The sequence below is a fragment of the Vipera ursinii genome, assembly GCF_947247035.1.
Source record: "Vipera ursinii genome assembly, chromosome: 2".
Taxonomy (NCBI): domain Eukaryota; kingdom Metazoa; phylum Chordata; class Lepidosauria; order Squamata; family Viperidae; genus Vipera; species Vipera ursinii.
In genome coordinates, this window is record NC_139513.1 from 246,067,989 (window position 1) to 246,081,862 (window position 13,874).

The 13,874-nt window shown below is 37.3% G+C and overlaps 1 protein-coding gene across 5 annotated transcripts in view; it reads right to left on the reverse strand.

The window, feature by feature from the left end:
* APC (APC regulator of WNT signaling pathway) overlaps positions 1 to 4,815 on the reverse strand; it is a 74,974-nt gene extending 70,159 nt beyond the window's left edge. For 3 of the 5 annotated variants that reach the window (XM_083351474.1, XM_083351469.1, XM_083351472.1), the window contains exons 1-2: positions 4,375 to 4,815; positions 3,463 to 3,506 (exon numbers count right to left, since the gene is read on the reverse strand). The gene's annotated coding sequence lies outside the window, so the exon portion shown is untranslated. Of the gene's footprint in view, positions 1 to 976; positions 1,220 to 3,462; positions 3,507 to 4,374 lie in introns of those variants that run through there. The other 2 variants (XM_083351471.1, XM_083351473.1) reach the window with 2 other exon arrangements.
* Between the last annotated feature and the right edge of the window lie 9,059 nt (positions 4,816 to 13,874).

Genomic DNA, 13,874 nt, shown 5'->3' on the forward strand with positions numbered 1-13,874 from the left:
TGAGTGACGTGTTAGTATATGAAGGATATAAAGTATGAAAATAAGTCTTTCATTCCAGTCTTGAAAAGCTATGTATAATATTATAAACATGTTTAACTGCACTAATCAAACACCTAAATATGATGACCCACGATAGGAATGGAAAATGGTCTTTTGGGGGAATTTTTCAAATGGGAAGAATTGTCATAAAATGGTTAAAATGGTTACTATTTCAAGAATTCTATTAAAAATGCTTAACAATATATTTTAAAACAAAATGTTATGTCACTGAGTTTTACATGAAAAGGATATGAAAAAGGTTCCTTGCCTTTGTCAGTTATTTACAAGAATAATTCTAGTATGGTTTGAAAATAAATTAGATAAAATATATTGAATTGTATTTGTGGTAATAACTCAGATTTGTGCTTATTTGTAATCACCATCAAATTACAAGAGAACCCTGTCCATTTAACTAATTAAGCTCTATTATAAATTCTAAAAATATTTTGAATTCTAACTACTTACAAGAAATTAATTTATGAATAAAACATGGAAAAGCTTCTTATAGGAAAAATTTAATCAGAGGCAAAAACTTGCCAAAAGAACCTAATTAACTATTACATTTTATAACAAGAATGGAATACAAATATTATTTACATCAACTATGTTGAAATTGCAGTGATAGAAGCTGGAAATGTAAACAAAGTAAAATTATTTTTATGCACAAATAGTAGAAATAACTGAGAAAGGCTATAGCACTGAATTAATAATTGCATATCTTCTTATGATATGACAGTCTTACTTCAAAATGAAGATAAGAGATTCAATACATAAATAATAGAGAAAATACTGGTTATCATTGTAAAAACACTTAACTGGGAGAGTTGCAGAAATGAATGTAATGTTAGTAATGAGTCTTCATCCTAATATTTTCTGCCATTTAGTAACTATTCAAGGGGCAGCTACATTTTATGTACAGTCTTACTTGATAAAATACTTGCTTTTTTTGCTTTTCACATTGGATATGCTTAGAAGAATGTAGTTTTGACATATAGGTAGATGTATTGAAACGGAGATGAGCACCGGCCCCTAGAGTCGGAAACGACTAGCACGCATGTGCGGGGGAACCTTTACCTTTTTATTTATAAAAATAAAATAAATATATATATTTAAGGCAATGTTATACATTAATGCTATAAAAATAAATCCAATTTTAATCTTTACACAATTACTAATTTAATGTAATATAAACAAAGACTTTTCTGAGGCAAACTATTTCAACAGCTGAAGTTAAGATATTTTGTTCCTTAGTAAAAATAAGAATAGCATAAAGACCTACTTTTTCATGCTAACAGAGAAGTACACAAACTCACTGCTTAAAGAGGACAAGAACTTTTTCCCCATTCAATTTACTCTTTTAAATGCATTACACTTGAAACATTTTTGGAAAAAACTTCATGAACCAAGTCCAGTTCTCAAGGTCTAACAATGACATCTAATTAGCGAGCTGTCACTTGAGCTGGCACCAAAAAGTTAGTGAAATACACAGTTCCACATTAATTCAATATCACACAGGCTTAACATAACTAGTAAAAAGTCAATTCTTACCATATGAAATAAAACCAAAGAAATACTGTTAACATAAAGAAAATTTTATAATTTTAAAATCTTAACATGCTAACCTTACTCACTGAAGAAAATTCCCATACTTGTTCCTTGGTTTAGAGTCAGACTCTACTTGTGTTACAATTTACTGCGCACAAAGCTTTCACAAAGGCAGCTTAAGAAAATTCCCAATGTTCATACTCCATCTATTCCAAAAGTATTATGAATTCAAGATACACCCAAGTGCCCACAAAATTCTTGCACAAACTGATACACTGGTTCAATATGGCAATGTAACTTTCACTATAGCTGAGAATCTATTCAAAATGCTACATCAGAACATAAATGCTCATAATGATTATCTTCCATTACATGCTATGCAGTTGAAATAATACTGGAAGTAATTCATGTGTCACTTTCAGCCACCATGAAGCCAGTCAAAGTTGTGCAATTCTACACATTCCTTCTACTATAGTTCTTGCTTGTTACAAAAGGATTACAACTACCAACAGCAAAAAATGCAAATCTTAAAAACAAAATTGCCAAATATACACAGCAAGTCTTGCTTAAGACTCCATATAGTCTCTGTTAATATAAACCCTGTTTCATTAGCTATTTAGAATTATTTGAGAAGTAATGAACAAGGGTGATTTGGAATGTTTTTTATATTGTTTCAAGCAAAGATGGTTATTATAAGATAAGAAAAAACATTTGTGTTATAGGCTGGTAACTGATTAAGGAATTTATATAAATGGAGGACTTTACAAATATATACTGAAAATAAATTAGAACAGTTCTAAAAGAAACATTCCAAACGGATTGGCTACTTATATTTTTAAAAAGCTACTACTATTACTTTTCTAATGTCACCCTATCTGTGCACACATCAGCTTCTCTTTGTAAAAAGACACTTTTCTGTGTCAACTACCTACCATGCAGTCTACCATGCAGAATCTCAAAGTTATCCTAGTTACACACATTTTCAGAAAACCCCTTATATACAAGCAATAAACTGCTATTTATGGGGAAAAACCCTTTTCACAGCTGGAAATATCTAGATAAAAATTTATCTATGTTGTTATAGACATGCAAAGCTTCCACAAACATGGAGGTAGAAAATGGAAAAGATCATGGGGAAATAATTTTTCTGTCTCATGTTATTCAAAAGTATTTGGCATAGCATTACACCATTAAACATTTATCATTCACCCTACAATGATCAATAGATCTATCTTCCAGATATAAAATACTTATTGTATCAGACAAATCGTGCCTTAGCTGAACTGATTTTTAACTTTGGTTCAGTACTGAGAAATCATGTTAGTAAGTGCATCCAAGTGGCATAGTGACTGCCTAGAAGTACCATAGGGTATTATAAGTTTCCAACAACTTTCATATTAATGGTAACTATAAACAGCAATACATTATTCACAGAGGGAGTCAAGCTATTCTCCAAAGCACCTGAAGGCAAGACAAGAAGCAACTGATGGAAACTGACCAAAGAGAGAAGCAACCTAGAACTAAGGAGAAATTTCCTGAAAGTTAGAACAATTAATCAGTGGAACCTGCCTCCAGAAGCTGTGAATGCTCCAAACACTGGAAGTTTTTAAGAAGAGATTGGACAGCCATTTGTCTGAAATGGTATAGGGTTTTCTGCCTGAGCAGGGGTTGGACTAGATGGCCTCCAAGGTCCCTTTCAACATCATTATTATTATTACTGTTATTAGTATTTGCCAGATTCTGTAGTACTTACTACTAATCTCATCAAGGCAAGTATAAGGTAGGAATAAAAGTAGTCCAACAACAGATGTCACCACTGAATAACTCATGGAAAGATACATTCACAAACATGTCCCTCCCCAAATATATCACACTTACCTGAAGAACAAAAGTTAGATTCCCTCTGCCTCCATACAATATATCTAAGTAGACAAAATATATAGTGGAAGGATTAGCTTCAATAAACAAGCCCGGCTTCAATAAAATCATGAAAACTTGAAATATCTGAATAATTCTATCACTGATGCTGAGTGAAACAATATACTGATTTAACAAAATACAACTTATCTCATTCCCTACCCATCAGCTAAATAAAACGTTAATATACAATATTAATCCGATAAAGATTAAAAGTCAAGGTTAAAGTTATTAGTAACCTATTGTTCTTTATTCATAGCTCCTGACATTGCATTAAAAATGAATTACCTTCTCTACTATTACAGTATTTTTAAAATGTTTTCTTTTTATTGGCCACATCATGTGAGTTTTATAAAGCTGCTTATCATAAAGAGATCTATGACATTACTCTAAACCAGCCAAATAGTTCATTCCGTTTGGTAATACTTCTTTAAATTTCAAACATGACACATTCCTCATATTTGATTGAAGATGCTAAAAACAGAACCTAGGACCTTTTGAATAAAAAATATGCATGTGCTACTAATGAATTATAGTCATCCCACAATCATTTCAACTACTTGAAAAGTGCACTTACCCATCAGGACCAGAAAGTACTAAGAATATAACAGTTTGGTGTGCATCCTCTTGGAATTTAGTAGTCTTCATATTAGGCAAACACTATAGATCCCCAAGAAGCTATATTATCTAGGGCAGGGGTCTTCAAACTTGGCCCTTTTATGACTTGTGGACTTCAACTCCCAGAATTCCTCAGCCAGCCAGCTTTGCAAAGCTGGCTGAGGAATTCTGGGAGTTGAAGTCCACAAGTCATAAAAGGGCCAAGTTTGAAGACCCCTGGCCTAGAGACAGACGCCGCCGAAAGCGCCCACTCACCTGCCCACCTGGTCGCACTCCACACCCAACGGCGCCGCAGCCTCCGCAGCTCCCCGAACTCTGCCGCCGCCTCCGTCGCGGCCGCTGCTCGGGGGACTCGGCCCCACCAAGGAACCAGATGACGACCGCCCACACATCCGGGGCGCCGGGCAGGCCCTACGGGACACTGCTTACGAGCGGCGGCGGGCAAAAGGGGTAATAGGACCTCTCGTCCCGCCACCTTGACCCCGCATTTCCGAAGAGCACAGCCACCGAGGAATCCTCGCCGTTCGGCACGAGTCTTGCTCCAATCGGTATCGGACCTCGGCCGGCCTTTTGCCTTCCCCGTAGTTCTACCTGCGGCCGTCGCCGCCCCCCTTCCTTCCCTCACCGCAACTCCCTCAGCGGCCCTCCGCCATCTTGCTTAGGGAGCCCGCTTCGGACGCATGCGCGCTACTTGGAAATCCCGGCTCCCAAAGAAGTTTGCTCGGCTTCTGGGTAGGGGTAACCGGAATGAGAAAGGAAGAGCCGAGTGCGCCTGCGCCGGCTCACACCTGCTGTGTGACAGGGAAAAAAAAACCGAGGGAGGAGCTTCGGTTTATTCGTGGCTCGCCTAGAACAGGGGTCGGCAACTTCGGCTCTTTTATGACTCGTGGACTTCAACTCCCAGAATTCCTGAGCCAGCTGGCTCAGGAATTCTGGGAGTTGAAGTCCACGAGTCATAAAAGAGCCGAAGTTGCCGACCCCTGGCCTAGAAGCTGCGGGAAGGAGGCGCGGAGCGGTGTTTGAGGTCAACACGCCGGACTGCCCTTTTTAGGTTTTTAGGTTTACGAGGTTGAAAGGGAGTTGCTCTGTAATGCAAATAACACATTCTACAGAAAAGGATCTTGAAGGGTCAGCGAACATCTCGACCATTCCATATATGTTGGGTTATAACTCCCATTATCCAAATAAAGAATCTAAACTTGCTGTTATTTTTCTCCAACTGTTTATGATACTAGGGATTAGTATTTTGCCTTTATTTAAAAATGTATGTGATAGATAAGCTTTATTGTCATTGTTTACTGTAAGCACAATGGTCCACATTAAAAATTGAATTCTGTTGCCTGCTCTCGAAAAAATATATACACATAACACACATTTTATATATACGTCTATATGTCTATAGCATACACACACACACTATTATATATAATATATATAATATATATATATAAAAGGTAAAGGTTCCCCCGCACATGCGTGCTAGTCGTTTCCGACTCTAGGGGCCGGTGCTCATCTCCGTTTCATAGCCGAAGAGCCAGCGTTTGTCCGAGGACGTCTCCGTGGTCATGTGGCCGGCATGACTAGACGCCAAAGGCGCACGGAACGCTGTTACCTTCCCACCGTAGTGGTCCCTACTTTTCTACTTGCATTTTTACGTGCTTTCGAACTGCTAGGTGGGCAGAAGCTGGGACGAGTAACAGGCGCTCACTCTGTTACACGGCACTCGGGATTCGACCCGCCAAACTGCCGACCTTCTGATCAACAAGCTCAGCGTCCTAACCCACTGAGCCACCGCATCCCTTAATATATATATATATATTAAGGGATGCGGTGTATATATATATATATATGTATATTATATACATATACATATATATATATACACACACACACAAATATTAATGACTATTTGAATACATAGCGAAACCGGAAACTTGAAAGTTCACAAGGTTGTGTTGCTTTCTTACAGGTAGTGGCATAGTAAATAGAAGGATGTGCATATATCATCTGATTCATATATTGTACTGAGTTGTGGTTTGCTGAACGAATCAGAATAACTGTTTTGTACAGAACCATAAAGCAAACTACAATACTAGGCTTATATAACAAGTCAAAATTGAACAAATTATGGTGTAAGAAACATACAAACCTAGCTGCTGGATATATCCTAAGATCCTGAGCAAAAGAAAAAAATAAATATGTGACCTTCATCTTTTCATTTATCTTTGTGTAGCTTGATGGTATATGATCATTATCCTATTCAGGAAGAAAACCTATTTTGGTGGGAAATATCTAGAAATTTGGGCAGTGAAATGTGTGGAAATTGTTAAGTTCAGTAATTTGAAAGACAACATGGAAGCAATGTTGAAGTTGCTAAAAAGTTATTGCATAGTTAGAACAGATAACCTGTACTTAATTGATTGTTCCATGTCTTCAATTCAAATATATATATATATTTAAAAATCAAAATATTCTGCATAGGTCCAATGGCATTATTTAAAAGATAAGTAAATTGAAACACATTCTAAGGGCTGATTTAGTTGCCTACAACTGCAGGTAGTTGTCGTCACATACCTATGCTGTGATGGGGTTGATGAGTAAGCGAAAGTTGTAGATGGCTGTAGACAGGTCAATGTGCACATCTCTCAAATCCAAATCCAAATCCAAATCCCAACTACAGGTTGTAAGCAGATGCGCAACCTGATACTGATTGATTGATTGATCTGATTTCCTGTTCTGTGCTTTGCTGTTTGAGTGCTTTGTAGCCAGAATGTTACATTTGCAGAAACATAAATGGAACAGTTATGCACCCATCCTTGAATGACAAATGCAATTGTTCCCTGACGTGCACTACTGGAGAACTTTACTCAACCCTTAAAGAGTTTGAATGGAATTCTTGCAGGATATATTGTATAGATACAACAGAATAACAGTTGGAAGGGACCTTGGAGGTCTTCTAGTCCAACCCCATGTTCAGGCAGAAAACCCTATACCATTTCAGACAAATAGTTGTCCAATCTCTTCTTAAAAACTTTCACTGTTGGCGCATTCACAACTACTGGAGGAAAGTAGTTTTAAGTGAGTCACAGACATTTGTGTTTTAATAATGACTGGCAGTCTGATTGCCCTGCCTAATTTTTATGAGTGTGCTTTCTTTGAAATGTCACTAGAAGTTATGGGATTATAACAAAGACTCTTTTAAAATTTCCAAATATAGATTAAGTCCTCCCCCAAACTTAGTTACATTTGTCTCATTTGGTGTAATAAAGAAGTTACTGTTCTTGATTCATAGCTAACATTCTGTTCACTGAGTAATGGTATAAAAAGTATTCCCTTTATCAAAATAAGAGTGCATTCACTCTTTAATCTATATTTGAACATTTGCCAGTGGAAAAGCAAGCCAGAAGTAAAATAAAATATTTTTTTCTGAAGAAATTAACTATGTCCATACAAGAAATCTGATTAATGTGGAAAATAAAATATATTTGAAAATTACAAAAAGGGGATATTGAAAAGAGGTCATACCCTAAGAAATGTGAATTTTATCATTAGGAGTTGAAGAGCATCTTAGTTTGTTAACTTATGTATTTTTACTGTTAAATTTCTTCTATAATTTTACTACCCTAAAACAAGCTGTTTTTCTGCACATGAGGTTTAAGTTCAAATTATGCTATTTCTTTCATGATGTGCTTATGGTTCATATAACTTAAAATCCCCCACCTGATTCCCTGATTCCCTCCAGGTATGCTTGACTTCAATTCTCAAAAAACTTTAACAATTCTGATTGAGTATTATAGGAACCAACATATCTGTGTAGGGTACTAATTTAGACAAGGTTGATAATGCATTTGCATATTCTTAAATGTTTGTTAATTTTTTAAAAGATGTATGGAATGAAAATTAGTGAAATAAAATTAGTAATAAAAATATCAGGAAAGGATCCTTCTCAATTTCCAGTGTGCTTTACTATACTGTATTTAGGAAGACATTTTACAATTTGTTTCTAAAAAGCCTTATAGAATCTCTGTAAACTTCTATTTAGGGAGTTTGCTCTTCTTTTAAATATGAACTCACATTCAATGGATGTTACATACAGTTTGACTTGTAGAATAAAACCAGCACATACATACCATTCTTGTGCTTCCAACAATCATGCCCATATTATTTCTTTATAGCATCAAGTTCCTGCTATGAATTCTAGCTCTCTATATCTGTTTAATTTTAGGAACTTTATTTTTGCCATGTGAACTGAATAGCTTTCAATATTAGCACATAAACATATACTGCTATGCTTTTCTCCAAAGATTTTATATATAGTGGTACCTTGATACTCAACATTAATTGCTTCTGGGAGGCCCATAAGGAATAATGTAGGGAGTCACAAGGCGTCCAACACTGAAAGATTCTAGCTTGTTCGTTGAGTACCAAAAAACCAATGAGTACCGGGGCAAGATTTTCACATCAAAATGCATTGACTATCAAATTCAATGAGTTTCAAAGCAGTTGAGTAGTGCAGACTTTCTAGTAGTATTGTTTTATTATTTTAAAAGATTATTATATAAGATTGGACATTCTTTTTCAACTCCATGCCTGCCAAAATTTTAGAAACTATCACAATATCAACAGTAAGATTTCAGTGACATTTTTTGCTAATATCAATAGATAAAATTTAGAAATGCATTGTATTGCTGGATGTACCACTTTACAAAAAACAAAAACAAAAAGACACTATACTAATGGACAGGAAAGTGTTAATTGTTTTCTCCCCAATACTATATGTGCCAATATATGCTTTTAAAATATCTACATTGAAAAATGTGGGCTTCAGGAGAGAGAGCAAAGATTTCCTAAACTCATTGCAGGCTGCATTGGGTAAGTCCACAGATCCAACCCATTGCCCATGAAAATTCACATCTGGAGCAATAAGATTCTTTCTTCTGCAGGAGCATTCAGTATTTTAGAACTTGTTTATTACATAACCTTGCAGATATAACATTGCTATTTAAATTGCTTTAATGCAGATAAGATAGAAGCCACAAATACCCAGGAAATTTCTCTTCAGGCCTATATTTGTGTCTGCTCTGGGATTTAAATTTTTTTCAATTTGGCTGTTTCCTTCCTGCCTTTGGAAAGGGAGAGATCTGCTTAGTATTTATCCAACAGTTCAAGCTAGCCTAGGAATAATTGGTTCTTTTTTCATGAGATTCAATGTTTATTTTGACTCAAAACTGACAGATGCTGAAGCCAATGAGGTAGTTTGCAAAAGGAACTGTCAAATATGATGAGCAGGGTATATATTACTTGTTTCCAGCTACAATTCTTTGTGTGGGTAGCCCATCCCTTGAATTAAATAATCCGATCTGCCTTTCTTGTGCCAACTAAATTCCATCTGTAATTATTCCTCTGCTGAGATGGAGGGATGGGTTTACAGGTACACCTTGATTTATGACCGGTTGTTTAAAAATTGGTCAAAGTTATAACAACCTTGGAAAGGTTTTATATCTTGTAAAGTTGCAGCCTTTGCAAATATTGTGCCGCATCTCCCCCACATACGTGGTTACATGATTGCATTTTTGGCGCTTGGAACTGTCTCAGATTTAGGAAGAATCCATGACAGGCCTCCTATTTCTAGATTATCTTAGTATCTATTTAGAACAGGAGTGGGCAATTAATTTTCTCAAGGGTCCACCTGAGAAATTGGGCCTGTTGTGGAAGGATGACATCACACTACCATTGCCCTGCCCCTGACACCAATGCTGGACCACTGCCCTGCTCCTTCTGCTGATGCCCCACTCCCTGCTGATACCACCTCAACCCTGCCACCAATGCTGGACCACCAAAGCCCCACTGCCAATGCCATGGGACAGATTGGAGACCGCCAAAGGGCTGGATGTGGTCCACAGGCCATGAAATGCCCAGAATGGTACCAGAAAAATACCAACAAGCATTCTTGTGAGCAGAACACACACCTGTAGCCTTTTCATCTTCACACCTTCAAATTGCTCATTCAAAGGCCATCTCGACCTGCTGCTCTGCTTAAAGTGCCTCAATCTTTCTGAAGCTCCATATAACTGCATATACTGTGGCCCATTTTTAGCTTACTCATCAAAATGCATTTTTTCTTCTGACTTTTGACTATAAATTCAATATTATAAGTAATAAAACATAAATCTGGGGTAAGTTTGAGAAATTATATGGAATTACAATATAACTGCATCAATCTACAACCTACATGGTCTATGTCTCTCTATATGCCTTTAAGATATATTTTTCTATTCAGCTATAGTCTCTGGGCTGCAGCCCATTAGTCAGTCATCAGCTGTTTGCAACCGGGTCACAGAAATGGGTGACCGAGTGTGCACATCCTCACTTGCACGAGCAGTAGATGAGTGCATGCATGTGTGCTCCATTTGCATGAGTGGCATGCGTACATGCACATCGCTTGTGCAAATGCAGCTGCATGTGCATGCTTGCCAGCTACATGCGTGGAACCATCCCTCTCCCCTCCCCCCTGCCAGTCTGCAAAGCCGGAAATGGGTAAATGGGCAAGGTACCACAGCTGAAGGCAGCTTTCCAATGCATGCCATACTTAAGTGTAGTCAGTAGCTTAACAAAATGGGTAGAAATCATTTTGCTCTAGAACACGGGTGTCAAACTTGTGACGTAAAGTGACATGTTGTGACGTATCGCAACTTTTTTCCCATTGCTGGCAATGGGGTGGGCGTGGTTTTGGCGTGACGCATCTGGAGCGCAGGCTGGCAGTTTGACACCCCTGCTCTAGAACCTCATTTGGGTTTTTACTTGCTTTGACTGTAATTATGCAAGAGTTTGACCATTATTGCCCCTATTAAATACAATTTTGTAGTTATTTTTAATTCTGTAGTTGACCTTTACAAATGATTACTTTTAATACTATCCCAATCCAACCAAAATCAAGCAATTTTACCCGGTAGCTTTTTATAAGAGAATGGATTGTTTAAAAATATTTTTTCCATCTAGAAAATTTACAAATGCATCAGGCAAAGAAGGGGGAGGACAGAGAATAATAGCATTCATACTTTGTTAGTTACATAAGACGCATCTTGTATCCAAATTAACTTACTAGTGCCAGCATAAAAAGATTTCCTTTGTAATTTAGTTTTAAAGACATGACAGGAAGAAGAAGCTGTAGAATGGATGAACATGGCATTTTTCCAAAGTCCTTGTAAGCAGTCTTCCAATTTTTGATCCCAGGCTGACGCAGAAGTGAGGCTATTTCTAGCACGTAATGATACCACAGAGCCTGCTGTGTTAAAACAGTGCTGTGAAAATTTACACAGAATAGGTCCCTTTGACAATGTACCACAGATTCAATTGCACGGCCATTTCATTCTATTACTGTCTCCTTTCTAGAAAACAATGACATTAGAAAAGCCAATGCACAAAGCCTGTCAGCTGTGCTGCTAGGGACAACTGTCAGGAGTAATCTATCACACCTTAGTTATTCTTCGAGACAATGCCTGAAACAGCAAGAAAGGGACTCAGCCAGGACGGGGGAGGAAACGGCTAGCACCAAGGACAAGGTCAGCTGCTGATAAAAATATAATAAGTCCAGACAGTGCCTTCAAACTGGAATATAATCTTAACCGTGGATGTGTCCTCTTTCTGGGTTCATTAATCACAGCTACACATAGTTTCTGTAAGCTGCAGCAAAGAAATGACCATAGTTAAAAGTACTAGTGATGTTATGGTTAGTAACTTTTGACAAAATGCTTGATTCTATGTTTTTAAATTGGTCACAGTCAAGTCAAGGATTTGTAGTGAAATTTGTAAGAATTCTTTAAAGATCATAGCAAAGGTTTTTCCCCCTTTCCTTTTAAAAAATATCTCATCAAATCCATATTAGACTGTGTTGAAGAAGGTGTTGCGCTGGTTTCACCTTTAAGTACAATTTACAGAAGAATATATGTGAAATGAAAGATTGTAAGATATAAAAGGTGAAATTAGAGCAAGTAAATTAATTTTGCACCTTTGTAGAATGTTTACCACAGACAGGAAAATGTATGGAGATATATGCACAAATGTTGGTAGTGGGTAGTATATACTCTAGTGCAGGGGTCAGCAACCTGAAACAGTGAAAGAGCCACTTGGAACTGGTTCCCTCACAAAAGGAAAAACTGGGAGCCACAAAAAATGTGTGCAAATGCGTGTACATGCGCAGAACAGGGTTTGACTGAAGAGTGGAGCCAAGGTGAGATATGCACCTACCCTGCATATTTGAATTGATTGGTTGAACTTTTTTAGTCCGTTTTTTGGACTGCACATGGCAGAGGACTGGGAGCCACAGGAGACGGCTGAAAGAGCCGCATGCAGCTCCGGAGCCGCGGGTTGCAGACCTGTGCTCTAGTGCAAGTAAATATTGTAAATATCTGTGTATAAGAGTGTGCTTATATTTATTTTGTCATACGGAAATGCAAGATTGGTTTATCAGGAAAGCAAAACCTTGAATGAAGTACTGAAGTAGATGAAGGAAGAGGAAGACCAAGGTCACAATTAGATTGAATTGCTGAGTTCCTCAAAAATAAGTTTAAAGAACAGAAGTCAATGTATGAAGCTGTGTATGAATATGTAGAAGCTGTGTAGAAGGATGATTTGTAAAGAAAATTAGGGGAAAGCTCATTGAATTGTATTGGTGTGCACTACATTTGATTAGATTTCCTTTTATCTCCATCTTCAATTCTTTTGCTCATCATATTGTACTCTTCTTCTCCACTTTCCATGTCATTGCTTACTACAAAATGAAATTGTATGGATACATCCTTCGACAATCTGTCATTTCAATTGTAGATCTAACAACCAAACTTTTTAAATCCTTTGGCTGGGCTTTGTTTGGAAATGTCAGTCTGTCACTTCTATTTAACTTTTACTCCATTTGTCATATATAATTTTAATAATTTTATAGCAAATGTAAAACTGTAAGATAGGAGTTTTACAGGGTTGACCCAAGTGAGTTTTTGTGGGACAAAAAACAGAGCATTGCTACCCAACATTAGGCTCAAAGCAAAGGCCCAATCTTAGTTTAGCATATGAGGCCAATCCCCTAGTATGTAATAAACAAATTCATCACAGCAAATTAGCAGATTTTGCTGTTCTTTCAGGACATCCAGAATTTACTCCTTGAAGTAGTTGTTAAGCATTGTTCAACTACAGAATTATTTTATTGAATTTATACATAGCCAATAGACTGATTTACCTTCATGGAAATCAGTTGTGCAGATTTACCTTAGATACATAATCACAAATGTGCTTGTAGGATGTTTTTAGTATAAGACCTAACTGCCTATTTATTTGGGAAGACAGATTAAGTGAACATACTATACACGGCTGCTTTTGCCCTGCCTGAAGACCCTAAATGGGTTGAAAGTCGCCTCGGAGAGGTGACAAAGAAGGAGGGGCAGCCTGATGATCGCGGTACGAAATCAGTCAATCCGTTTGATTTGAGGGAAGCTCTCCAACCCTACAGGAGAAAGGCTAGCTGCACTCCAGTGACTAGCCCAAGCTACTGGCATCCAAACTCCAAAAGCACCAAGAACAACTGTGAACAGCATTTTGGAGCTGGGTCAGACTATTGATCTTCTCTTCTCTATTTTGAAACTGATTTCCTGGAAAAGATCCCCAAGAAGCAAAAAATCCTCCAAAAGTGAGAAGGAAGGGGACTATAACCCCACTCTTCCATAGATGGAAGCGGTGATTTAATACTGTATTTATGGGGGACA